This window comes from Stegodyphus dumicola, chromosome X1, assembly GCF_044657685.1.
Source record: "Stegodyphus dumicola isolate Sdum_Otavi_A_Nest chromosome X1, ASM4465768v1".
NCBI lineage: Eukaryota > Metazoa > Arthropoda > Arachnida > Araneae > Eresidae > Stegodyphus > Stegodyphus dumicola.
In genome coordinates, this window is record NC_140780.1 from 11,842,339 (window position 1) to 11,868,109 (window position 25,771).

Sequence of the window (25,771 nt, forward strand, 5' to 3'; positions counted from 1 at the left end):
GTAGAGTTATTAGGTTATTTTGAAGCAGGAGACGTGAGAAACATGTGTAGTGCCCTCGCCAGGACTCGAACCTTGAACCTCTAGAATACACATCGTGTATGCTTCCAATTACACCACGAAGACATTCATAAATGCGGTAGAAAATACCTTACATACTCCCACTTTGAAAGAGTGGCTGGAGATTAGGGGACCGAATCGACAAATCTCAGGGGCGACGAATTGTCGGCCACCGCCTTTTAGTTCGGGCGCCACTTGTAAAGAAATTGAGGTTTTCTTGAAGCAGGTGATGTGAAAAATGCTCATTGACCTGGCCGGGACTCGAACCTGGACCTGTCGAATACACACCGAATGTGCTACCTTACACCACGAAGAAGGAGGTAAAAATACTTTATACATTATTACATGCTGGAAGGATAAAGAAAATACCTTATATTATTATAAAACAATTTATATTTTTAAAATTCCTACTATTAGTTCATAATCTCCCTACATCTTGTTCAAATTTTTAGTCGTTAATAAAAATACTTTTTATTCATCCACTCAAGTTCAAATGGATTTTTTTAAACTTATAGTATACACATGATGTTAATACACTTTTTTTTACATATTGATAATTGTTTTATTTTTTAAATTTAAATTTTTAATTGAAAATTTTAAAATTAAATTAAATTCATTTTTAATTTGAATTTTTTTGTATTTTTAAATTTTTTTTTGTTGATCTAAGTAGGAATTTTTTTAAATATTTCTTGTTATAACTAACTTTCAACAAACTATTTTAATACTAAAATAGATATGCAGAGAGAAAAATATATAATGCACATGATGCTGTCCGTAAATGCTGCTATCCAGATCAAAATGAATTTTATTAACATGCTGTAGTATCTCCGATCTTTGTTTGCGATTTCCCCCTTCCCAGTGTACGCCCATTTAATAGTGTTCTCGTTTTTATCACATTCTTAGATAGCATGGTACTCGGCATGTAGTATGCAGTGGCCAAGCGCCGGGTAGGCATACCATCTTCATACTTTTCAACAATCAATTTTTGCCTCTATTTTGATCCTAATCATTTTTTTCTGTTGCTCAATTCTTCTAATTAACTTTCTAAAAATTCATTTTTAGTGAATTTTGAAAGCACGAAAAAATACAAAATCACTTTAAATTTCAGAGTTATAGTGCGGTTTGGTTACTGAATAGTAGGTGCGGCCGTCCGGATGCTGATTGACAGTTATTGTATTGTTTTGGCAGAGGTAAATATGCGCAGTCTTAGTCATCGAACTCAAATCGTATTCTAAACAAATATTGTATAGCAACTAGAAATTTTCGCTTCCCAACAGGAAGAATACCAAGCTAGAAGCATTTCAAAGCGGATCTATACCGAGGTACTACTGTACTTGCCCAGCAGTAGATTTATATGACTAATTAGAAAAATTCGATTCTGTATTTGAAGAAACGTTTTGGGCACAGATTTCATGTACCGGGTTGTCCGGAAAATAATGCAGGTTTTCGCAACTATTTATATTTCCTGTACATTTTAGCAACAAAAATATTTTGAATTACATTGGTTTATGCATCATTTTGAAGCTCTATTTTCGCTCTATATTTCTAGTTTTTTTTTTCCAAAATTGTTTTAATAAATATTTACTAGGTGTTATTTTTAGATTTCAAAACGTGATTTTCGGAAAATTTACTTCTATGAGTATAAGCTAGGCTACAGCGCAGCACAAACGGCTCGAAATGTCAACAAAATATGGGGCGAGAAACGTATTAATCAATCTACAGTTCAACATGTGGTACCAAAAGTTTCGCCGTGGAGAATTTGACCTGAAAGATCAAGAGCGTCGTGGACGTTTTTCAGCTGTTGATGGCGACGATTTGAAGACTTTAGTTGAAAGAAACCGGTTCACACCTGTTCTAGAGCTTGCGAAAAAGCTTGGCGTAAGCAAAACAACGATTTATGATCACTTGAATCTTATAGGAAAGTCAAAGAAGCTCCATAAGTGGGTGCCTCACAAATTGAGGAAAAATTTAAAAAAAAAAAAAAAAATTCGCCGTTTTGAAGTGTTCTGCTCTTTTTCTCCGCAACAAAACCACCCTTTTCTTGACCGAATTGTTATGTGCGATGAAAAATGGATTCTCCATAACAACCGGTGACATTCGGCTCAGTTGTTGGACCGCGGTCAGACGCCACAACACTTTCCAAACCCAAATTTGCTCCAAAAGAAAATTATGGTGACTGGTGGTCTACGGCCGGTCTCATCCACCACAGCTTTCTGAATCTGAGTGAAACGATTACAGCAGATAAGTACTGTCAGCAAATCAAGAAAATGCACCACAAATTTCAACGCATGTGCTCTGCATTGGTCAACAGAAAGGAGCCAGTTCTTCTCCACGGCGATGCTCAGCGGCACGTCTTGCAATTGACCCTACAGAAATTGAACGAATTTGGATACGAGACTCTCCCTCTTTCTCCATATTCGCTTGAACTCTCGCCGACCGATTACCACTTTTTTAAACATCTGGATAGCATTCTGCAGAAGATATGCCTCAGAAACCAAGACGAGGCTAAAAATGCCTTTAACAACTTTATCGCGTTCAGAACTTCAAAATTTTATTCTACCGGCATAAATAAACTTATATCTCCTTGCCAAAAATGCATCAATTCGGTTGGTGCTTATTTTGATTAATAAAATTGTTTTTTAGTTGAGTTAGGATACTTTAGAGATATAGGCTAAAAACCTGCATATTTTTCCCGATAACCTAATAGTTAAACCACCATATAATGATTCAAAATGAGCTCTTGAGAAAAACATTATTCGCTTTCAATGTTATTACTGTCATTTTGAATGCACAAGCGCAAACCCTATTTTCATTTTCCTTTCCAAAAGACACTACTGACTGTGGGACCATTAACAGTAGTGCGTATCCCGCCATTCTACTAAACCGAGTAAAAGCACTGAATGAGGGCCAGTATTACCAACATCTGCAAGAATCGAATTTGCAATAGAAATCTTGTAAACCATGGATTCTCAAGCGGTAGTACGCAAGAGAAACAAAGTATTTTTAACAATTCAATTCAAAAATCTCGTGAAGAAAAAGAAAAATTGTTAGAAATTTGCTGTGATCGAACTCTAACTGCAGATTTCAAAAATAACACACTCGTTGACTTTTGGCTGAAACGGAAAAGAATTTAAAGACATTTCAAATAAAGCTATTAAATTTTTATTGGCAGTTTGCGCAGCCTATTTGTGTTAATAAGGATATTCTTTCACGTTGTATTTGAAAAATAAACACAGAATTAAATTTAAAGTAGATCCTAATTTGCGGTTAAGACAAAGCGAAATAAAACTAGACATGAACAAATCGATCTCTCTCAAACAGGCCCAGATTTCACAGCCAATTTTAGCATTACAACTGAAATTTTTATAATTAAAATGGTAACCAGTTTTTAATCTGATATTTTAAGTGCGCATATTTAATACAAAAACCCAGTAAGTTATGGCAATGGCAAAAATACTTGTTTTTTAATATTTCTCTTCAGAAACTGAAAAGTAATCATTTTAAAAATATAGTGGTGGTTTCAGTTTTTGGGTTAGGTAGGTAGGTTACGCCTGGTGTCTAACAGAGGTAAACAGGCATGTGTTCCACGCCCTACTCTAACTACAGCAAAAGCTCCCTGGAGCCACACGAGGCTGCATGAGAAGTACATGGCCTTACGTAGGCCTTAGTAGGATCGTATTACAGATTGAAGCGGCAAGCTGTGGTGTTACAGATAGTAGGTAGTTAAACTAAAAATACTTGTACAATAAGACGTACACCTAAAAAGACATGCAAACAATACACAAAACACATTGCGTAAATTCATAAACAGAGCACATAAAACAGGTACATACAAATAGTCACTTAAGGCACAAAAAGACAAATGGAGTACATGAAGTCACATGAAAGCTGGAGCACAAGGTTAGTGTAGGACAGTTCTGTTGTATATAAATACAGGTACATCTTGAATGATGAATGACGAGTTCATGAATACTCATGTGTGCAGAAGAGTGCAGTTACATTGCTAAGGCGTTGGTGTTAGTGAAAAGGTTGAGAACCGCTGCTGTACACGTTTAATTTTAAATTGATAATGAGAGCTATCTGTCTCAGGCGCCGTGAATGAGCTTTAATAGATAGTAAGTATTCTCCGTTCCAGTCGGCAAAAAATTTCGTTTTGCTTTACCACGGGCAATTTTCGCGTTGCACAAGCGTAGACTGCCTATCATTCCGACTGGCCTAGGCTTAAATCTCCAATGAGGCTGCAACACTTCTGAGATAAGTTTGTGTGGTTTACACGATTATGACAAACCACGCGAGGTCTATTTGCCTAAGAAAATGGGATGCCTTCGTGGAGGACTGCCTAAGGAAGACTCGCTCGTATACACGAGGAAAACCACGAAAACGTCCATGCAGCCAGCCCGTTCGCGGTATTCAAACCTCAGACCGAAATACCAGTGTTCAGCAACTTTACCGCTGCTAGGTCTTCCTTCTGAGATACCAAACTGTCGAATGACAAAATAAAGCCTTAGTTATCTTCTACTAGGTTCTATTTGTGAAATTTAGGACGGAAATAAATCATAATTTTTCCACTCTTGTCCTAGATCTGCTACCAACGGTTATGAACATTTCAGAATTCTTCGTGTCTATACGAGCATGCAAAGAAGGGAATGACGAAGCCATTTTTAAATGAAAGAATAAATGCTTATACAGATATAATTATTTCGACAATTACACAGCAAGAAGCTTCACATAAAAAGGATAATAAAGTTTAATATATACCACACGTTAAAGGATTAGCCAAATTTAATTTGTAGGGCGGAAGGCAGATATATCCATGAACATATCCGAACGAGACATATTTATGAAATAAATATTTGTCAACCATAACTGAAATTGTATCGTAATTAAGAGAAAATGGGTTCCGGACTTTCATAATTAACGAGTAAAATAATAATTTAGAAGTTAAAGTATACATAGTACGAATAAATTCATACCGATCAGAATTTTAAACACACGGAATGCACTTCCGACATTGTAAAAGGAAGGTCAATATTTCCTTCTTTGAATTGCCTACATATATATTATAAAATAGAACAGTATTATATATAAATATAACGGGAAATAAATCCATAATTAAATTACATGATCGAATCAAACTGAGTATACTCTAACTGAGTATAACTGAGCAGCATACTTCATCAACTCACATACGTTGTAGTTTCAGACTATAAATTAAGATAAATTATGTTTGACAAACTCAAATCATCATATTCGTCCTTTTGCATGCAAAACCGTCTTAATCACAAAAAGACACATGTAATTTTGGAAAGTAATTATTAGCGTTTTGAGACTCGAATTCTTACCTTCTCGGTAGCTGATGGCGTTTTATCCCCTAAATGTATCCTTAAATGTAGGAGAAAATGTTCATATCACTAGACAATATTAATAGAGGTCATCATGGTACAGCGGCTCTAATAGGCACAAGTTAAAGTTCACTTAAAGTTATAGGAAGAAGACTTTCAAAAAAAATTCAAAGCTTCGAATGGAGAATGCAACATTCTATTCAGCAGCCATCACCGACCTGCTTTATACTGCGCGCGCTAAGACAGATGTCTTGTTTTGCACCCGCTAAGTCTTTCTGCACCGATGGGCGAAAAATCAAGCTTAGGTGCCAAGGAAAGGTATATAGAAAGGAGGCAATTTTGTATTTCAGAGGAGAGTAAAAAGGAACTTCGTACATTTTTATATCTAGATGGTGCAAAATTAGTTACCATTACAGGTACAACCCTCCTTGGTCTTTGGAAAACTGTTCAAGAGAAATGGAATAAAATACCACCTCCGATCCGATGCTACAAAAGGCTTTATTATCTCGTAAAATTACGGTATAGAAAAATATAGTGAAGTATAAGGTTATCAAATGGAACATTTAAAACAAAATTTTTTGTAAAGTACTTCTGCAATAGCCTCTGGAAATAGGAAACGGTCAATGTTCGTCTGCGTGCGTTCTTTACGATTTTATTATTTCATATGCCAGAAAGTTCGTCTGCAGAAACGTTCACGTAATTTCTTTCTTTTCACAGCGTAACTCATCAAATCCAAGTACCATCACTTACATACGCACGCGGCATATTCATCGACGATGAATATGCCTGCATGCGTATATAACTGATGGTACTTAGTGTCCTAATGATATTTCCGCTCTAACTACTAACGAGAAAAACAAAATTTTTCCCCTATGTTCGCGGCTCGGTACGATTTGCTTGTGGGGGGGGGTGTTGATATATTAGTATGGAATCAATTTCATCCGCGCTGAGTACTTTTTAATGTCAAGAATAATAATAATCTTTAGCACCAAAACATTTTCTTCGTACTTACGTACTATCCCATCAGGCCGTCGAGGAAAATTTCGGCAACGGTCCCCAGTCGCCGTCTTTAAATACGAAATTCTAAAGGATAGGGTCATCCACATTTGGCGCTAAATCGTGCTACTTGGCTTGTCGACGGGACCGTTTTTTTTCCAAACTATTTCACTCGCATAAAATAAATATATCCACTCAAAAATATCTACTTTGTTTCGATGGAAGTATGTTGAAATACTCCGCGTGAAAGTAACAGAAAAAAAAAAAAAAGAAGTAAAAAATGATGATACAAACGATACCAATTCACAGAAAATCGCTAGCTGCTTTTAATCTAAATTCTAAATTAGATTCCTCTGTCAGTCGCCCACAAGCGGCCGAGTGGTAAAGTCGCTGAACACTGTGGTAAAGTCTGAGGTTCGAATCCCGCAATAAGTCTCTAATACGCTTTACAGATAGTGATTTAATAATAACAATCCTGTTCTCTAGGACACAAATTTGGCTTATGTGATTACTACAAAGCCCCGACGGCTATGGGCCAAAGGGGAGGAATGCCTTCATAGAGGGCTTTCTTAGGGAAACTGGCTTGCATTCGCGGGATTCGAACTTCGGACCGAACTCCCGGTGTTCACCGATTTTAACGCTCGGCCGCTGCTGAGCCTGGAACAGAAAAAACGATCTCATTATGGTCGAACTTTCATAGGATTAGGTCTTAAGAGCTTGGAAAATTGATTTTGCGACTTTGATACATTAGAAGGTGCAGCGCGCTTCATTGCACAACCATGTAATTTTCAGTTTGAAACGTTGCATCAATTCTTAGAATCTTTAATACTTGGAATGATCCCTATGGCTAGAAAACTTAAAGCGTGGGTTTATCTGCTTGTTTGTTAAGCAAAATCGCGCCCAGAATATCTGAAACGATAAATGTGTGTGGTACGTTTCAAACAATTTTAATGAATATCCTACAGAATGTGTTTTTTGTTTAGCCCCTTTATAAAACATAATTAAATTTGATCAACTTAATTTTATGATATCTCAGTAGCGTCAAGTTCTACAATAATGTACAATATTAAATCAATGCATACAACGCTGTCGTCTAAAAAAAATTAAAAGGAACGTTATTCGCACGGTCAATAAAAAAAAATTGATATGGTATTTATTATATCTTTATTATGTTTTCAAAAGATGGAAAACTAAAATAAAGAAATGGATATCTCTTCCAGTCTTTTTATCCTTGGGGAAAACTTCGGATGAAATAAAAAACAAGAGGAAAAAAATCTGAAAGTTTTTACATTTTATATCACGCCCAAAAACGTTTTTAACGTTTTGTATGTTACCTTTACTTGTTATTTTCGTCGCATTTAAGCCATAAAATACAATTTAAAACCAATAGCTCAAAATATTTAAAATAGCACATCTTTAGAATTTCCGATACAGTCTCGCGTATTGAAGAAAAAAGCTTTTTTTTTTTTTTTTTTTTTTTTTTTTTTTTTTTTTTTTTTTCCGGTACAGTGTTGCCATTGCTCGCTTTGAAATCGTCGAGTTTGTTAATCAAAAATTCTGTAATGTTTGACAAAATATGAAATAGCTAATAAAACGAACTCCAAATTCAGGCTTCCGGATGCCTATATTCGGGTGGAGACGTACGTTATTCAAATTTGTTTTAATATTATTCAAAAATGGTTTAATAGGTGATTATAATAACTTAACAACTGAGTGTATCAGCAGACTGGTAGCTTGCGAGCTCAACGAAAGCGTGAAAAAACTTAACAAACCCTTTTTGGTGACCGTTAGCTTTAAAAACCTTTCAGTTCATGTTTATCCGAAAAGGCGTTAGCCCGGAACGGCTATTCATTTCGTTTTGTCATTTTGCGTCAATTCACTTTCTGCGTTGAGTCACTTTTCAGATTGTTGCCACCAAATATTGTCGCCCTGTATTATATTAAAAAAAATTGAACAAAAAAGAATTTGCAGAAATGTATGCATGTTTCTCGCATTGTGATAAAACAACGGTACCAAGAGCCATCAAATTTTGAATAACTTAATAACGTGACGCCTGCTGCGAATATGAGCATCTGGAAGGCCAAATTTGGAGTTTGTTTTATTATCAATTTCATATTTTGTAAAACTTTAACGAATTTTTGATTAACAAACTCAAAGATTTCAGAGCGAGCAATGGCAAAGTTGTACAGAAGAAAACATTTTTATATCCAGCGCTCGAGACTGTGTATCGGAAATTCTAGAGATATGCTCATTTTAAAATTATTTTGCGATATTGCTGTTGAACTGAATTTTATGGTTTAAGTGCGAAGAACATGATATTGAATAAATAAAGGTAACACAAAACGCCCCTTTGGACGTAATTTAAAATCCGAAACCTTTCAGATTTTTTGTTTGGGAGTATACTTTACTTATGAAGTAAAGTCAAATTAGTAGGGGCCCACCAGTGGCCGAGCGTAAAGTCGCTGAACACTGGTAGTTCGGTTCGAGGTTCGAATCCCGCGAACGGGCTGGCCTTTCCCCATGTGTAACGTGTATACGAGCCAGTTTCCCTTACAGAGTCTCCACGAAGGCATCCCTCCAGTTAGGCAGATAGCCCTCGAGGCTTTGCCATATTCCCCCCCCACACAAATTAGTCAGTAAATGGTTAAAAAAATTTAATGTCTTTTCATGCACTGAACAGCTTTTGCAAGCAAGATATTTTGAGTTTTGGCATCCTTTAAAATCTTGCTTTACTTTTCGAACATTCTTCTTAATTAGATGGATGGATGGATGAATTATTCAGTTATGGCAGAGCACACGAGGGCTATCTTCCTAAAGGGAGGGATGCCTTTCGTGGAGGACTTTCCAAGGGAAACTATCTCGTGTACACGTTACATATAAGGAAAACCACTAAAACGCCCATGCAGCCAGCCCGTTCGCAGGATTCAAACCTAGGACCGAACTACCAGTGTTCAGCGTCTTTACCGCTCGGCCGCTGGTGGGCTCTTCTTAATTAGAAAACTCATAGCTTCATCAGCTGCGTTAGTTAATTAGCTTCATCAGCTCTTAAAACGTTCAATCTGATTTTGGGAAAGCAATGAGTACTGGAAATAAAGGTTCTCAACCAAAATTACTATGCAATAAAAGTAATTTTTCGCAGAATGTAGAAGCTATCGTTAGACTTGAAATCCAAACAGGCCAGAGAACTTAAATAGAATCGTTATCATGCAATTGAAAATAAAAAGCAATTATAAATATAAAAGAAGCAAAATCTGAAAAGGTTCAGATTTGAATGGTCCCCCAAAACGATTTGTTAAGGCTTTTTACGCTATCACTCTGCTAGCAGCTGTTGCCATCCCTCCTGCTGAACCCATTTCTTTTTGTCTCTTTAGTATTTTAATCGCAATTATTTCATATGCGATTCACCAGGAAAACTAAAAATATTTTAAAACAGCGTATCTTTAGAATTTCCGATACATAGTTTCGCGCACTGGAGATAAAAATTTTTTATTCCGTGCAGTGCTGCCACTTTGAAATCATTTAGTTAGATAATCAAATACTCATTAAAATTTTACGAGATATGAAACAGATAATAAAATTAATTCGAAATTCAAATTAGCTCCAGGTGCAAATCTTCGAGTGGAAGCCTACGTTATTCAAAACTGCGCGGTTCTACGTACCATCGTTTTCCCACACTGCGAGAAACATGCAGATGCTTCATTATTTAACAACTTTAAGTATAATACAGAGCGATAATTTTTGGTGGCAACAATTTCAAGATGATTTCAATTCGAAATGCGTTTGTGTTTACTCCCAGTAAATCCATTCGCCTTGCCAGTTTGCAAACAGGAATTTCCAGGCCGAGTGTTCATAAAGCTGTTCATGAACTGCTTCATAAATTGCAGATTTGTCAGCAATTCAAACTTAATAATCGAGGCTTTCCTAAGGAATTTTCTATACACATTGGTGACCGTGTGACTAGCCCCCTCTTTTCTAGGAGTCATCAATTCATTTGGATGATGACTTCGATACGCTGAGATTGCTTTTGGTACCGCAATTAGAAATTATGAGCCGAACATTATGTTCCCACAAGCCTGTCATTGAGCTACAGATGTATACGTGTTCCTCGATGCAATATTCGCAGATCGTTAGACTGGTAGAGACCAATTTCGTGGCCACTCCGTTCTCCGGACGTCACATCACTCGACTTCCTTTCCAGGGAATACTTGAAGAACCAATTTTATGCTTCAGAGATTCAGCATCGAATAATTAAACAAGCATCGAATTATTAAAAATTCGAATGACCATAGAAACAGTTACTATCCCAAATATCTAATAACCTCTGGAAGGAAATCAAGAAAAGACTATTATCCAAGTGTTTGTGTTAAAGTGTGTTAATATAAAATTCTTTAAAGTTCTAAATGAAATTCAGTCAGCTTTTCCATATTTTTAATTATGTATTAGTTGAAACGTATCTTTAACCGGTAGATAATTTATGGACACCCTGTATACAGAAATGTCAAAGAATGAAGTAAAGAAAATCTGAAAGGATTAAATAATTTAACGTAGCAAATAACTACGGCAATCTTTTGCCAGCTTCTACCATGCTATCAACTACATGCCTGTCTTTCTTCTTATTCTAAACTGACGTCGTATCCCCGTTAACCTGCGTATATAAGAAGTTCCTGTATTCAAATATGTTTTAAAAATATCTTGCCTGCGAAAAGGAGGATTTTTGATACATGGGTAAATAAAGATTGGTGATTTGTAAAAACCCAGTTGCGTCACCTTCAGCCATGGATGGATATCGAAAGCTTTTAAGAGTTCCAGTGTTTTCTTCTACCCACTTAAATTAGGGCATTTATGTATGTATTTCCGTTTATGAAGCAGGACAAAAATTAACACAAGAAAGTGGTACAACGGGAGTAAAATTCATGTCACAGTTGGGAAATTTTATCCTATTTTAGGTCAAGCTCATTTGTTTGGTTCTATTCTAGTGCGATATACGTGTATATACTTAAACCATACATTTGAAATAACTTCGGTATAATACTGCTAGATTCATTTTTGCAATTTTTAATGACCTTTTATTAAGCGATAACAAAGCAAAACATCGTTCTCATCTCGACGCTGGAATGCGTGGTCATAAATGGCGAAGAACCGGTATCTTGAATTTCTGTGATCTGTTGAAATGATTTTGCAGTCAATTCGTGTTTCTTCAGAAGTCAAACTTCCATGTTTACTATAAATTCAGTTTATTGTAAAACTCTTCTATCAACTCCAAACAAGCAAAGCTACAAAAGGTCTCAGCTGTACAAGTATAAAGAACTCAACATTTCAATAAAGGTCTTTTGAAAATTCTTCAATTTTCAGGAGGAAAAATATCTTTTGAGGAATAGGTCTGAAAAACACCTTTGCACAGGAAGCCCTCTAGGAATTTCTTTTTGAAATATATGTTCACTTTGCGCATTTTAATTTTATAGAATGCAGAAAGAAAAATCAAAGAACACGCTAATAATCGAGCTTAGAATAGAAATTTGTTTTAAGTTAGAAAGTATATATATATATATATATATCTTTGTAATGATTTTCTCGAGATTCTTATGTTATTTGTGGATTTCGCTTAACTATTTAATAGCGTGCTCAAACAATGGGGTCACATTATCAGGTTCAGTTTTCCGCCTTACTTTCTTTGGGAACATGCACAGACCTGACTCGGAATAGGGAGCTTACTAAAGCTATGTTCAATAAATGTGGGAAGTAGACAAGATACACAGGAAGGGTATACGAAACCCTTTATTTTTCACTCTTTACAATACTTTCCGTACTTCGAAATACAGAGACCAACTACTTGTGGTCTGAACGTAAGAATATAAAAATATTTAACTAAACTCTAACTTAACTTTGGAACAATAAACGTGGAAGATTGGCCGTATGTTAACAGGAAGCCGTATGTAGTACAGAGAATTGTTAACACTACAATACGTTTAAAATTATCAAGAGGATTAAACCTCCGGCCTGGAAGGCAACCAGCAACCGAGTAAAACTTCTAAGGCAAGCGGCCTGCTTCGACTAACTCCTTCCTCTCTCCTGCTTGGCAAAAAGCCACAACTTAAGTACTTGGCGTTCGCCAGACAAATTTTGCATAAATAAGTTAACGCTTTTAATTCTGGCCGGAAGTAGAAAATAAGAAGTGATAGTAAAGATTTAAAAATAAACGTTAGTAAAACTTAAGATCCTTACAACATTAATAACAGACTTCATCCTTGCCTTCCCCCTGTCTGAAATTTCCCCATAGATTGGGCCAAACCAGTTTTTTTTAAAAAATCTTTTATTCATATTCTTAGTCTAGCTCTATAATCTTTAAGCTATGTATGTGTTACCGTGAAAGACCGAAATTGGAGAATGTCGACTTTCACCGGAGAATGTCAACATTCACCAAATACGTCGGTGAAAGATCGAATATTTCTTTACATTCTTGTACATTCGGACTCTCACCGGTGTATGTCGACAATCACAGATATGCTCTGGTGTAGGTTGAATGTTCTTATATGCAAGATTTGACAAAATAAGAACTGACGTTTTCTTTTACCTCCGTTTTCAACAAGATTTGTTACAGACGAATCGAGGACAAGTGAGAACATGAAGCTCCGTAGCAGTCATTAAAAGCCGTACCTTTTGCTCCAAAGGTAAATAGGTAAGAATTAGCTCTCTTTCTTATTGGCTAATTAGCTATTGACTGAATTTTCTAGGAAATAACTGTTTTGTTCTAAAATGTGCGGTATTTCGTCGTTTTTCCTACTTTATTTTGAACCAATTTTTGATGGCGTAATTCTTTTTAGCGCAGACGTGTTATTAATATCGAAGGATGGTTTTATGTCGAATCACTTTTGTTGTCCTTTTCACTTTTCCAATAACTTTCCCCATAAAACCAGTTACCATAAAAACGAAAATCATTAAATGCTACTCTTACAAAATCCAGTTGCACATATAACTGTGAATTAATGAAGCGGAGTTTTGCGTAATTTGTACGTTATAGAACTGTAATATATAGGCGCGTTTTAGAAAGTTCTTGAGAACGTTTTAAAATATTCGAATGAACGTGTTCTTGTAGAATAGACCGCCTTTCCTCATTTCGTGGAGGTCAGTCTAGTTGAAGCTGAAAAAAAATCTTTCGCAAATTTTGCTCTCATCTCGTTTGGAATTTTTTTTTTTTTTTTTGAGGACTGGCGAGAAAGTTAAACAGTCAAAAACGTTTCAATAGATCACGTGTTAAGATTGTTTGAGGGGGACAGCAGCGATAAGTTTTCATACAGAAGGCCGGGGACTGAAATTCTACACTTTTATGATGTTCGACTTCAACAGAGATAAACAACATTCGATATAAGGAATTTTATCAATTTGTAAGGATTTTGAGGGATTTATTAAGGATTTATAAGGACTTCACAGGGATATTTAAGAATTAAAAAAACAGGAAATCATTCAAGAAGGACATGAGTAGTGCTCAGAAACGCTGATTCGCTGACCATCGATGAATAGTGTTGGCCCAGGAGGGAGGAAAGAAAAATGGAAGAAAAAGTACGGTGTTATCTGTATATTTATCTAATGCATATTCTTTAGATATCATGCCAGATACGGAGATCGGTTGTCGAGATTTGTCAGTTCTGTTTGCCATACACATGATCAAATAGTAAGTGTTTAATCCCAGTCCTTACGTTGCGCCAGAGCTTGGCTTCGGTACTTCTCAGTTTTTAAGATAAATTACAATTTTAATCAAAGAGGACCAGTATTTCTCAGTTTCTAAGGTAAATTACAATTTTAACCAGAGCGCACGAGTACTTCTCAGTTTTTAAGATAAATTACAATTTTAGCCGGAGCGCACAGGTATTTCTCAATTTTTAAGATAAGTTGCAACACTAGCCGGAACGTACGGATAGTTCTCAATTTTTAAGATAAATTACAATTCTAACCGGAGCGCATAGGTACTCCTCAATTTTTAAGATAAGTTACAACACTAGCCGGAGCGTACCGATACTTCTCAGTTTTTAAGATAAATTACAATTCTAGCCGGAGCGCATCAGAGCCTTAAAGATAATAAGCCATACCGCCAAACTGGCACAACCGGCAAAATTAAAACAAACCAAATAATTAAAGATAATCGGAGCCCTGAATAAGATGAGCTCCGTTACATGTTTTATAAAACTAAACCACAATTTAGAAAAATCTTTAGAAATTCGTAACATTTTAACCATAAATAAGACCTTGCAATACCCTGTTTCTCTAAGATACAAATTCATGAGAACATGAGAATCATTCCCCTCACTCACGTCATCTGCCTAAAGGGAGGGATAATTTCGCGGAGGATTTCTTAAGGGAATCTGGTTCGTATGCACGTTACACATTTCTGTCTGCACATTCGCCATCTTAAGCATCGACGATCAGCGCAAAGCGAAGCATAGTGTTAGCGACAACGAATGCCTTAGGTATGTTATTTTTGCTTTATTATTATTTTTTTTTTGTTATATAGCATGGTCTCGCTTTACCCTTAATGTGTGCATGTAGTGAATACTAATAATTTGCTTATACAATTATGTTTTAGTATTCAAGCAAATGAATTGTACGGTATGAAATATTTTCTTCGGATACGCAAATTTATTGTTTATACTGTTATGGTGTTGCAGTTTTAATGCGTGTCGTTGTGCAATTTGAAATAATGAAATCTTACGTTATAGAAATTTACAATCACAGTTTCCTCCTTTTAACAAATATGAATGTTTTCAAACTTTAATGTCGGTTTATATATTCACCGTCCACTTTCCAATCGGGGAATATTTAGTATGTCTTCTATTGTCAGCGCTTCTGGTTTATGAATATAATGTTTAGCGTTAATATTTAATGAAATTTATATACTTATTTGATAATTCAAAGTTAAAAAGGCTGTACTAAAAATTATAAATAGCATTTTTAATAAGAAATGCCATACTAACTTCAAAGTTCAATATCACGCAAACAAAACATAACATGTTTAGGCTAAAGCTATGTTATCTATTCTATTCTATCAATAGGGTTGGGTAAAAAGCATTGTATGTAACATAATTGCAGAAGAAAGGAGTGCAAATTAAAGAAGTGGTTACCGGAAACATGAAAGGAATATAGGTTAAAGCAAATGTTATCATCGGATAGAATTTTATAATACCCTATTTATATTAATTAATATTGATTTGAATTTATTTACAATAGATGTTCTATATTCACAACTGCATTTTTTAATACTAGTTTCATAAGCTCTTATCGGAAACGCTTTTGCGTTTTTCATCATTTGAAAATTACATTTCTGCGTAAAAGACGTCTTTGACTTGTATTCAAGTAACTGCGCTATTTTCCACCTTTACGAGTAGGATCGCTGGGTGAAAGTGTTTCTTTTCAATGATTATGTTTTCGTGAGCAACGTTACGATTTTCAGGCTAATTTGACATTCTATTTGAAGTTTCTCAATGAACTAATTTCCCAGGTCCAACTCTGAGTTTTTGTATTTTCCGTAAACTGAAGCAACTTTTTTTTCAGTTTACGAACGATTTGATTTATGTTAGAGCATTAAAAATCAATGTGAAACCATGTAGTAAAGTAGAAACGTAATTTTAGACAATTATTTTATTCTACCCTAAGACTTCCCATTTATAGCGTAGAAAAAGCAAATCAAACTTAGACTCTATGCAATTCATTTTGGAAAGTAATTGGTGTAGTAATATAGGAAATACAACATGGATACAAGATTGACAGATTATTAATTTTAAAATATTTCTTTAAATTTCACTAAAAACTGAAATATCCATTCGTTAGTTTTAAATTATCAAACAAACAAACTTTTCCCTTTACTAGAATGTGAAATTGTAGAGTACTGTATTCAAAACACTTTAATAGTTCGGAGTGATGAAATTTGACACGCGAGAAATTATACCAAAAAATGGTGTTTTCAATAGCATTCGACTCAGTCTTGACAATCTAGCAAAAGCCATATAGTAACAAGAGTTGCTAAACGATTTAAATAGTACTTGCTAAATTCCAATATGAATCAGAATAATATATTTATTATATGCAGTGGCAGTTATTTTCATGATAAAGTGGCAGTTACTTTTCATGATAAAGCATAGATTTTTCTTGGCAGTTTTCCCTGAAATGAAAGTAACATAATAATGTATCCATTACTAAAGCTATGGTTGCATGTATTGCATATGTTATTTGCAAAACGTCAAGTTTCCATGAACTAGCAAGAAATCAACAATGGGATGTCACAGTGGTGTCTTTACCAGAAAACAGCATAACGTGTTCGATACATACATAGTTGGTTTGCTTTGGTTCACTGAGATTACGGCAAAGCCCACTTGGGCTATCTGCGTAAGAAAAGGGATATCTTCATGGAAGGCTTTCTAAGGGAAACTGGGAAAACCGAGAAAACGCCCATGCAGCTAGCCCGTTCGAGGGATTCGAACCTCGGACCGAATTACCAGTGTTTAGGGACTTTACCCGTCGGCCGTTGGTGGGCCTGTTACATACGTAGAACAGAAATCAAAGAAACACATATTTCTAAATAACAGGAAATCAAAGCGTCATTATCTGTAACAGGAATTATGTATTAGATATAATGCACGAGAGCTGAAAGAATTTTGTCAAAATAATAAATTATTATTCCAAATATATCGGCAAACTAAATCCACAGCGATGCTGATATTCAGAATATCCTAAGTAAAATAATAAAAAATGGCCTTTATTCTTCGAGCTTTAATTCAAACCCTTTGTAATGTTCGAACATTACATAAGGTTTGATTTAAAGCATTCGAACATTACATAAGGTTTGATTTAAAGCATTCGAACATTACATAAGGTTTGATTTAAAGCATTCGAACATTACATAAGGTTACTCCTTAAAACACATTACCTAAAACAGACTTAAGACTTAAGTATTTATGACATGACAAAAGAGCACACAAAGATCTTTTCATCGTAGGAGAAGTTCAGATATTTCCTACAATGTTTAACAACTTACTATGGAAATCCAATAATTAGTACATTTTGCCCTCTTTCCTCCCGATAAATTCAGTATATTTCTATAAATTTTCTTTGAGCTTTTTGTTGCCCATTTTAACAATATCCATATACCATCTGGGAGAAAAGTCGTTTTTCAGTTCTGCTTCAATAGCTCATAATCAGTTGGAGCACCATGGAAAATTCATTATATACACAGACTCTTACAGTGAATTTAAAGCTTTAGAATCCTTTTCTAGCACCGAGTATCCTGTGATGGTGGATGTATTCAAGTTGAATATTAAATTAACAAGTCGTGGCTATGAAATTCTGTACTGCTGGGTCCCCGGACATACAGGAATAAAAGGCAATGAGCTGGCGAACATGACAGCGAAATCTGCTGTTGAAATGTCCGGCCGCCTCATCCCTCTTAGAGATATCTGTTGTGTCATCAAGAAGATCAGAAAAAAATGGCAGCAACTTTGGGACCTTCAACTTCATAACAAGTTGAGAAGGGCGAAGCCTAAAATAGAGCACTGGGATACTACTAGCAGTCTTAAGGAGGAAGTTCTTTTGACTCGCCTAAGAACTGGTCACACTAGAGTGACACATAACTACCTTCTGAAAGCTGAGAATGAGCCTGTTTGTGCAAATTGTGATGTTTGTCTCTCAGTGCATCACATTTTAATTGAGTGTCTATATTTTAATAGTCTTCGCGAGAAGCTATTTTAATAGCTGCGACCTGACTCTCGACCGTTTAATCGGAAGAGAGGTCAATACCAATTTGTTTCACTACCTGAAAGAAACAGATTTCTATGATTTAATTTGATTTCTGTCTTGAGATTTTATGTTAGAATTTTAATGAATCAGATGTTTTAGGATTTTATATCTACATTGCATAACTCATTTTCTGAATCATAGTCAGCATTTTCATCCCATCATTTTAATATCTTTTTACTTGCTTCGATTTTATAAATGTGCTGTTATCTTTAGACATTTTTTTATCTAAAATTTGTACTTAAGTTTGCATGTTGAAGAAAGAATCTTGTGTTTGGCGCATATGGCCTTTAGTGCTTTGTGCCATAAATCTACTACCACTCCCACCACAATAATCAGTTGGGAGAACTGTCTACCAAACAATGTTAAATTATCTCACTAACAAGCATATTCTGAAGAAGAACCATAGCAGGCCATGAGAAATGGCTGCATGATTAGCTTTTAGTGGTTTCGTATACTGACTATTTTTTGGTGGTTCAACATGGACCGTTAATATTGTGGAACTTGCTCGTCATCGAAAGCGAATAAAGGAAAGGAAATGGTACAGCAACATTCTCATGAACATATTAATCAATCACAAATCTGATGACCAAGAAATAAGGTCTTGATATTAATTTAGAAGTGAAACAACAAAAATCAGCGTTATATTTTCAAATTTTCACAGGACTAGTTTCGATGGTTTTACCGAGCCGTCCTCCTCAGCTGCAAAAGCGCAAATGAACGACTTTGTTTTGCTTGTTGTTTGACTTCTAAATTAATATTTGTTCGGCATGTTATTGTATCTTAATTAAGCTCTTGATAGTAAATGCTTACGTTTATTATCAAAGACTGTCAAACTTTTCATACCCAGTCGAAGTAGCGGCAGTCTCCCCTCGGTAAGATCCTAGTATACGGCACGGCCTTGGCGCGATTTTGAAGATTGTCACCAACATAGACTCTTTTACTGCTCATCATAATGTTGCCAAAAATCGCCAAATCCCGTATGTACCGCATACTAGGATTAAACCCTCCCCACTTCTCGATATCTCACCTGTGGTAGCGCAGTTCAAACAGAAACCGAGCACACTGGATAGGCTCACAGCAGTATCAGAAGCTAGGTTCTGTGTAATGTACGCGAACAGCCTCTACGAGAATTTGGCTTTATTCCGGAGTAACCGACTGGCGACCCTCCCGGGGCAACCAAGGGTCTATAAAGTGGCCGTGTTTTCGTGTAGCCGAGCAGAGTACATTCGAAAGTAGCCGAATGATAATATCAATTGCATCAGGAAATTAGAAACTGTACCTTGAGAAGTCGAGCTCCTGCTAACATGTTTTCCGAATGTTCATATACTGCATTTCGTTTTTGCAATAAAGTTAATTACAGCAGTAAGCCGAATTTTAACAGAAGTTTTTGAGTTTAATAAACATTGAAAATCCAGAGTCGAATTGCAAGTTTTAAACAATAAAAGCTATTGATAAAATACGATTCAAGTCTTAAATTAATAGTTATGACAATGGATTGTCATTTGAGTATCATGTTAAACACATTATTTCACAGCTAAAAGCATAAAGTGAAAGATAATCAGTCTTGCATGGAAATAGAAACCACATTAGGACATTATGTTTCATTTATATGCACGAGTTCTATGTTCTATTTATAAAAAAAGGATGTGTTCTTATGCTTGAAATCTTGCCAAGGACGCAAAGAACAACAAAATTATATAACAGTAAACAAATCGTTTTCTATTAATAAACTTATAGGGTGTATTTAATGGGTAGGAAAACTTGGGAAAAGAAAAAGTAATGAAGAGCATTTTTAAAGTTATAAAAGCTAACTGGATATACTATTTGTGTGGAGATTTTCATTCCACTGGATCCTATTTGTGTAAACGAGTCAAAACGGCTTCCTGAACCAATATCCTCACCAAATTCTCTGTTATGAGATGTCTTGAAGTGGAATTTCAAAATGCAGCTCAAGTTCATAGCAAATTGTACAGTGTTTACTAAGCAACTGCGCTTAATTTCAGCCGTGTCCGTATTTGAGGATAAGTCTCTTAACAAGATTTTTACTCGTCTTTCATGCCTAAAATTAATAAGTGATATATTGCATTTGCCAAACAATACCTACTAACGATTCTATGATCATGTTCAGTGCGAGCTAGTACCCTAAGAAATTCGTCGCTTAATTGGCATAAAAACTTACGTCTAGTAATTTAGCCGCAAGATCTTAAAGAAAATAAGTAAATTTTACATTTCCGTCTGTCGTAATCATAATTGGAGATAGCAGCTTGAACTGTTGTTGGAGCCTGCTGCTGCACATTACCGTTTAATTGAGACACATTACCGTTAATATTATTGGTTGAATTATCATCCGTATTACAGTTATCAACAGCACTGTTTTAAGAATAGAATTATTAACATTTAATTTTAGATCACTATTACTAGACACGGAATTATTTGCAAGAATAGCAGAACTAATAAATCTGTTGAGAACATCTTATCTGTTCGATAAATCAAGTTTACTTCTAGATTTAGGTTTAAAGTGCCGTAGCAGTTTCGCTAGGTTTTTTTTTATTATTTTTGCCATTGTCAGACATTTTATTTTCACATTTACAACCTTTTTTTTAACTTTTAGAATCCCTATTACTTCTAGCACTACGTGCAACAGAATTAGGCTCAGAGCATGCGTTGACTCTAGCCTCATTACATTTGTCATTGCGTTTAACAAAATTTGAATAATTTGCCAAGCAAAATTTGGACTTAACCTTCTAAAACCTCATTCTGCTTAGTTAGCATTCGGACTTCAGACATATACTCATCAGTATACATAGATGTCAGGGTCAGTAACCGTAGGTCCAGGAGACGGTTCTTGTTAAGTGCACGCGTTTGATATTTCTATATCACATTCAATAAATGAAGTCCTTGTTGACACGGACAAATATCTAAGTTCACAAAATCATTAGTTGAACATTCGTTATCCAGAGAAAGTCCATGGCTTTTAAAAGTCCATTAGAAGTAGCAGCCGGAAAATATGGATTAAAATCCCAGGTATCCATAATGGTTGAGGCTGAAGCTCCGAAAATACCACGGAACTGGAGCCGGGAGATCTTCGGCCTCCGCCGAACAACTATCACAGTTTGTCGTAAGAACCACTCTGCACAGAAGAATCAGATATCGCTCTAGTAGCGGTTCCATCGCTCTCGCGATTTCTGAATCTACATTATCATCTTGCATTGACCGATGCCTTCAGAGGGTTTGTTCCCATTGAACCTTGTGTTCTGGAGACTGTTAACCCTTTCCGGTACGCTACCTTTTAAAGTCGGAGTTTTGATTAAAAAAAAAAAGGTAGGCAGTCTAATTAGGCCTAGAGGAGTACACAAGTAAAATTTTGTGAAGATAACACTTATCGTTTTAATTCTGTGGGTGTGCCCAAAGTGGCCCACTGATTGAATAGAGCTTCGAAAAGAGTGCTGAAACGAGCATTGTTGTCAATGAACTGAGCGATGAGATGCGGAGAAACAAAGAATACAGACTCTCAGTTGTCCTAGATTATCGGTGAGCCCGGTCTGGGCATCGTAGGGTTCGCCGTTTGATTTTAGGGAAGATTTCAAGGTAAAAATTTAAAACTAATATAGAATAAGGAGATTAGCACACAGCCAAAAAAATAACATAAAAATTTATTTTCAAACAATTTCTTTTATACCCTAAAAAAATCTGGAGGATTTCTTTGAAAAATGAGGGTCTTAAAAAACTAAACATGGCTAAAATATATTGACTGGTTTGTGTTGAGCTGCCGTCTACTATAAATAAAAAAGGTTCAGAGTAACCTATAGTAACCTATAAATCCTTTTTCATTCAATTTTTCTGTGCGTACAGAAGGAAATTTGGCTGATCTTTAGAATATGGTAACTGGTAGTTTGGCGACATTTTGGAGGCGATAAAGGTTACTACCTAGGACTTTGGTAATAATGTGAGAAGCACGCAGTTCCGATTACGCATTATTTTGTGTGAGGGAAATGAGAGATCATGAGATATGTCATGTGACATTAATGGACGAATTACAGTTGTTTAATCGGAAAAGGGGGGAAATCTGGAAAAGCTTCATTGTGTGTTGTGTGAAATAGTGTTAATTTTCGGATTTCATGGCGCTTTGTAAAGTGAATTCTAAATTTTTAATGCGTTTATCTGATAATAATAATAAGTTGAGATTGTGTGAAAGGAAGGATATTACAAGTTTAAATGGTGGTGCAAGAAATATGGTGAAAATGGACATTCTGTGAAAAGGAGTGTAAGGAAGGGTACTTAGTTTGCTGAAAGTAGTTTGAGTATAGGTGAAATTTTATTAATTTCTTATTACTTGGTGAATAGATTTCTAGTTGACTACTGGATTTAGGATTTAGAAATTAGCAGTAGTACTGCAGCGACGTAATGAAGATTCTGAAGAAGATTAGGTAAGTTAGTATTTTTAATCATTTGAGGATATTATTTTTATGCATTTTTCTAAATGTAAGGAGTAAATAAATTAAAATGGTATTATTTGAAAATTGTTATTAGCAATGATTTAGTTTAAAGTAATTAGGATTGTAATCTAATTTTTATTAATTTAATGTATGTGCTTATTTATATTTTAAGTAGTGTTTTTTAATTTAATTTTATTTTAATTTAATGATCGTGATTTTGTGAGTTATATGTTTGTAGTATTTTGGAATATATTTGAGTAGTATACGTTGAGTATTTTCATGCATTTTCGTGAAATTTTTCTAATTTATGAGAAAAAAGCAGTGTACATGGATATAGTGATGAGTGTGCGCAATGCCATTTTTGTGCAATTCTGGGATGTTTTTTTAAGTAAAAATAAGTCGACGTGTACATGGTTTAGTGATATTTTAATTAAATGATAGTTATTTTGTGAATTTTATGTTTGTAGGAATTTGGTATACGTTTTAGCTGAAGTAAACGTGCATGGAAATAATTTAAATATTTGACACTAAGTATTTGTAATGTTTGCGGTATGAATTCGTTGGTGACGTTTAAAATATAATAGATAATTTAGAGGTAAAAGTTTTTAGATATTTTATTTATTTTATGCGTGGAAATGTTTATATTTGGAAAGGGTATATACTTTTTCGCGATAAGGTAATTTCATATATGTTCTTTTTACCGGGTTTAAAGATTCAGAAAATTGTTATGCATTTTCGTGAAATTTTTCTAATTTATGAGAAAAAAGCAGTGTACATGGATATAGTGAAGAGTGTGCGCAATGCCATTTTTGTGTAATTCTGGGATGTTTTTTTAAGTAAAAATAAGTCGACGTGTACATGGCTTATGTGTATGTGTTATTTTGAAAAACGCGTAAGGTGTATGGTATTGTGCACTTTTTCCCAATTTTGCAGTGAATATTTGTAATGATTAAGCAGTTTTGTTAGATAAAATTTTTAGCATAAGTGTAATTCGGCTAGTAGATTGTTGGAAGAAGTGTTCAGTAGATAAAAAGAAAAGAAACATGTCTTTACTTCGTGAAGACAAAATGGCGGCGGGGGAAAAAAAAATAGAGGTTTGCTGTAGGAGAGTTGGTCGCCAAATTTTCGCCAAAAAATCGCCAAGTTACCATAATGTAAAGATCAACCGGAAATTTTTAGGTGTGTCCAGACCGGACACACTGTGCCGCAAAGGGTTAAAGGTCCTTATGTGTGGATTTAACGCTGCGTACTCTGAGAGCGCATTTTCTCTGATCTTTTTCGTAGAGGCTAACACAAACCAGATTCTCGTTTTGATACTGACCTGGATAGAAATATGGCCTTTTGTCAAGCGGACTACATGGATCTTAAGGCTCGTCGGGAAAAAGGCTAGCATACATTCCTTCGTTTAACACACAAATTTGAAAAGCTGATTACTGATAAGTTACCGGCATACCAGGATACGTTCCCGGAGCTTTATACCTCCTCTTTTCAGGAAAACGCCACTTCATGGGGTAAAACTGATAATGAGGATATGGTTTTCGGATTTGTTCGAAATAAACGACGAAGGACCTCTTTACCTAACAGCAATTGATACGCCGTGCTTCCGGACAAAGGCGACGACATTACAATCATGACAAACAAGGAAACCTCCGAAAAGCCTTCAAAGAAACTTTCAGGCCGTAAATCTCCCAACTGGAACAAGCTGGGTACTGGAGAGGAGCTGGAACGAGTTATGCTGCTGGGGGGGGAAGCCAGGTAAAACATCAAAGCACCAAAGGAAATAGAAACTACGCACCAATACAGTAGGCGTCTAACACACAACTCCCTTCGGCGCTCCACGTTGCCAGCCCGTTCGCGGGATTCGAGCCTCGGACCGAACTACTGGTGTTCACCGATTTTACCGATCGATGGGCTGACTCTATTAAGAATTGTTTTGCTTCGCGAACGGAACTTACAAAACATGTGGTATTTTCCCTTCTCCTGTCCGAATTGCTGATACTGGAAGAGAGTGTAATTTACCCTTTTGAGGAATGTATAACAATTAAAATTCATTTTGGTACTTTGTGATTATCTTCATACCACTGCAGTAGAATGACCAACGTGTTGGCGATTAGAAAATGAACTAATAGAAATAATTAGGAAAATGAAATGCTAACTTAAATAAATTAACTCAAATGTGCTAACAGTCCAAACGTGAAGAACCGCTCAACAATGCATATGAATAAATTAATTTAAAAATAAAAACTTAATAATTAAAAGAAAATGAATGATTAAACTGTAGGTAATTTATGTATATAAAGATCATCTTTTTGTGTGTTTGTTCGCGATTAATTCAGTCACTACTATAGCTATCGTCACCGTACTTTCTACCATTCTTTTCTGGGTCCTGGAAAAGATCGACGTCCACTTTTTTCCAAACTAAATATAGCTCAAATCAGCGATATTAATTAAAAATCTCCGAAAACACTCATTTTCGCACTCATTTGTTTGTCTGGCAAATATTTTTGTCTCGCTTTCAAATCGTACTTTTAATAAAAAAAATTGTAAATTTTACAAAATCTATCTATCTATATATAAAGAATAATGTGTGTTTGTTCGCGTTATTGATTTCTGATCAATTATAATCAATATTTTGCCACATTTAATAGACTAAAATTCAATACAGGTGAAATATTGGATGGAACTTGAGCTTTGACGACCATTTGATTAGAAAGACGAAAATCATTAAAAACTGCGTGCCACTGTTGCTGATTTAATGAGAGAGAATTAGTTTATTTTTTATCGAAATCTTTTCTGCGGGTTCCATATCGCAACAGACTGAAAAATCTTATTTTTTGCATCGTTATTACATAAGTATTACAGCGGTACCTTTCTCTCTGTTGTTAGATACGTTACTCTCAATCTAACTTAACTGGCATCGAGTACTTCCACTAGTTAGTAATATAGTTTTAAACTCTTCGTCAAAATTAAAAAATGTAGTTAAAATGTATAAGAATTGAATTATAGTCCCTAACTTACGGAACCGCTGAAGACTGAATATGTGAACATGCATAACTATGACGTCACAAAAATTTCGTTATCTCTGACGTCATGTACTACTTTCTATACTTTTGATTCTTCTTCTACTACATTAGTTGAAACCTCTCTGGCAACACTGAA

At 35.3% G+C, this 25,771-nt stretch overlaps 1 long non-coding RNA gene across 3 annotated transcripts in view; it reads left to right on the plus strand.

The window, feature by feature from the left end:
• The first annotated feature begins 14,784 nt into the window (after positions 1–14,784).
• LOC118193819 (uncharacterized) overlaps positions 14,785–25,771 on the plus strand; it is a 110,139-nt gene continuing 99,152 nt past the window's right edge. The window contains exons 1-2 of one of the 3 annotated variants that reach the window (XR_015038492.1): positions 14,792–14,857; positions 22,521–22,603. This is a non-coding gene — a long non-coding RNA (uncharacterized LOC118193819). Of the gene's footprint in view, positions 14,858–22,302; positions 22,604–25,771 lie in introns of those variants that run through there. The other 2 variants (XR_015038490.1, XR_015038491.1) reach the window with 2 other exon arrangements.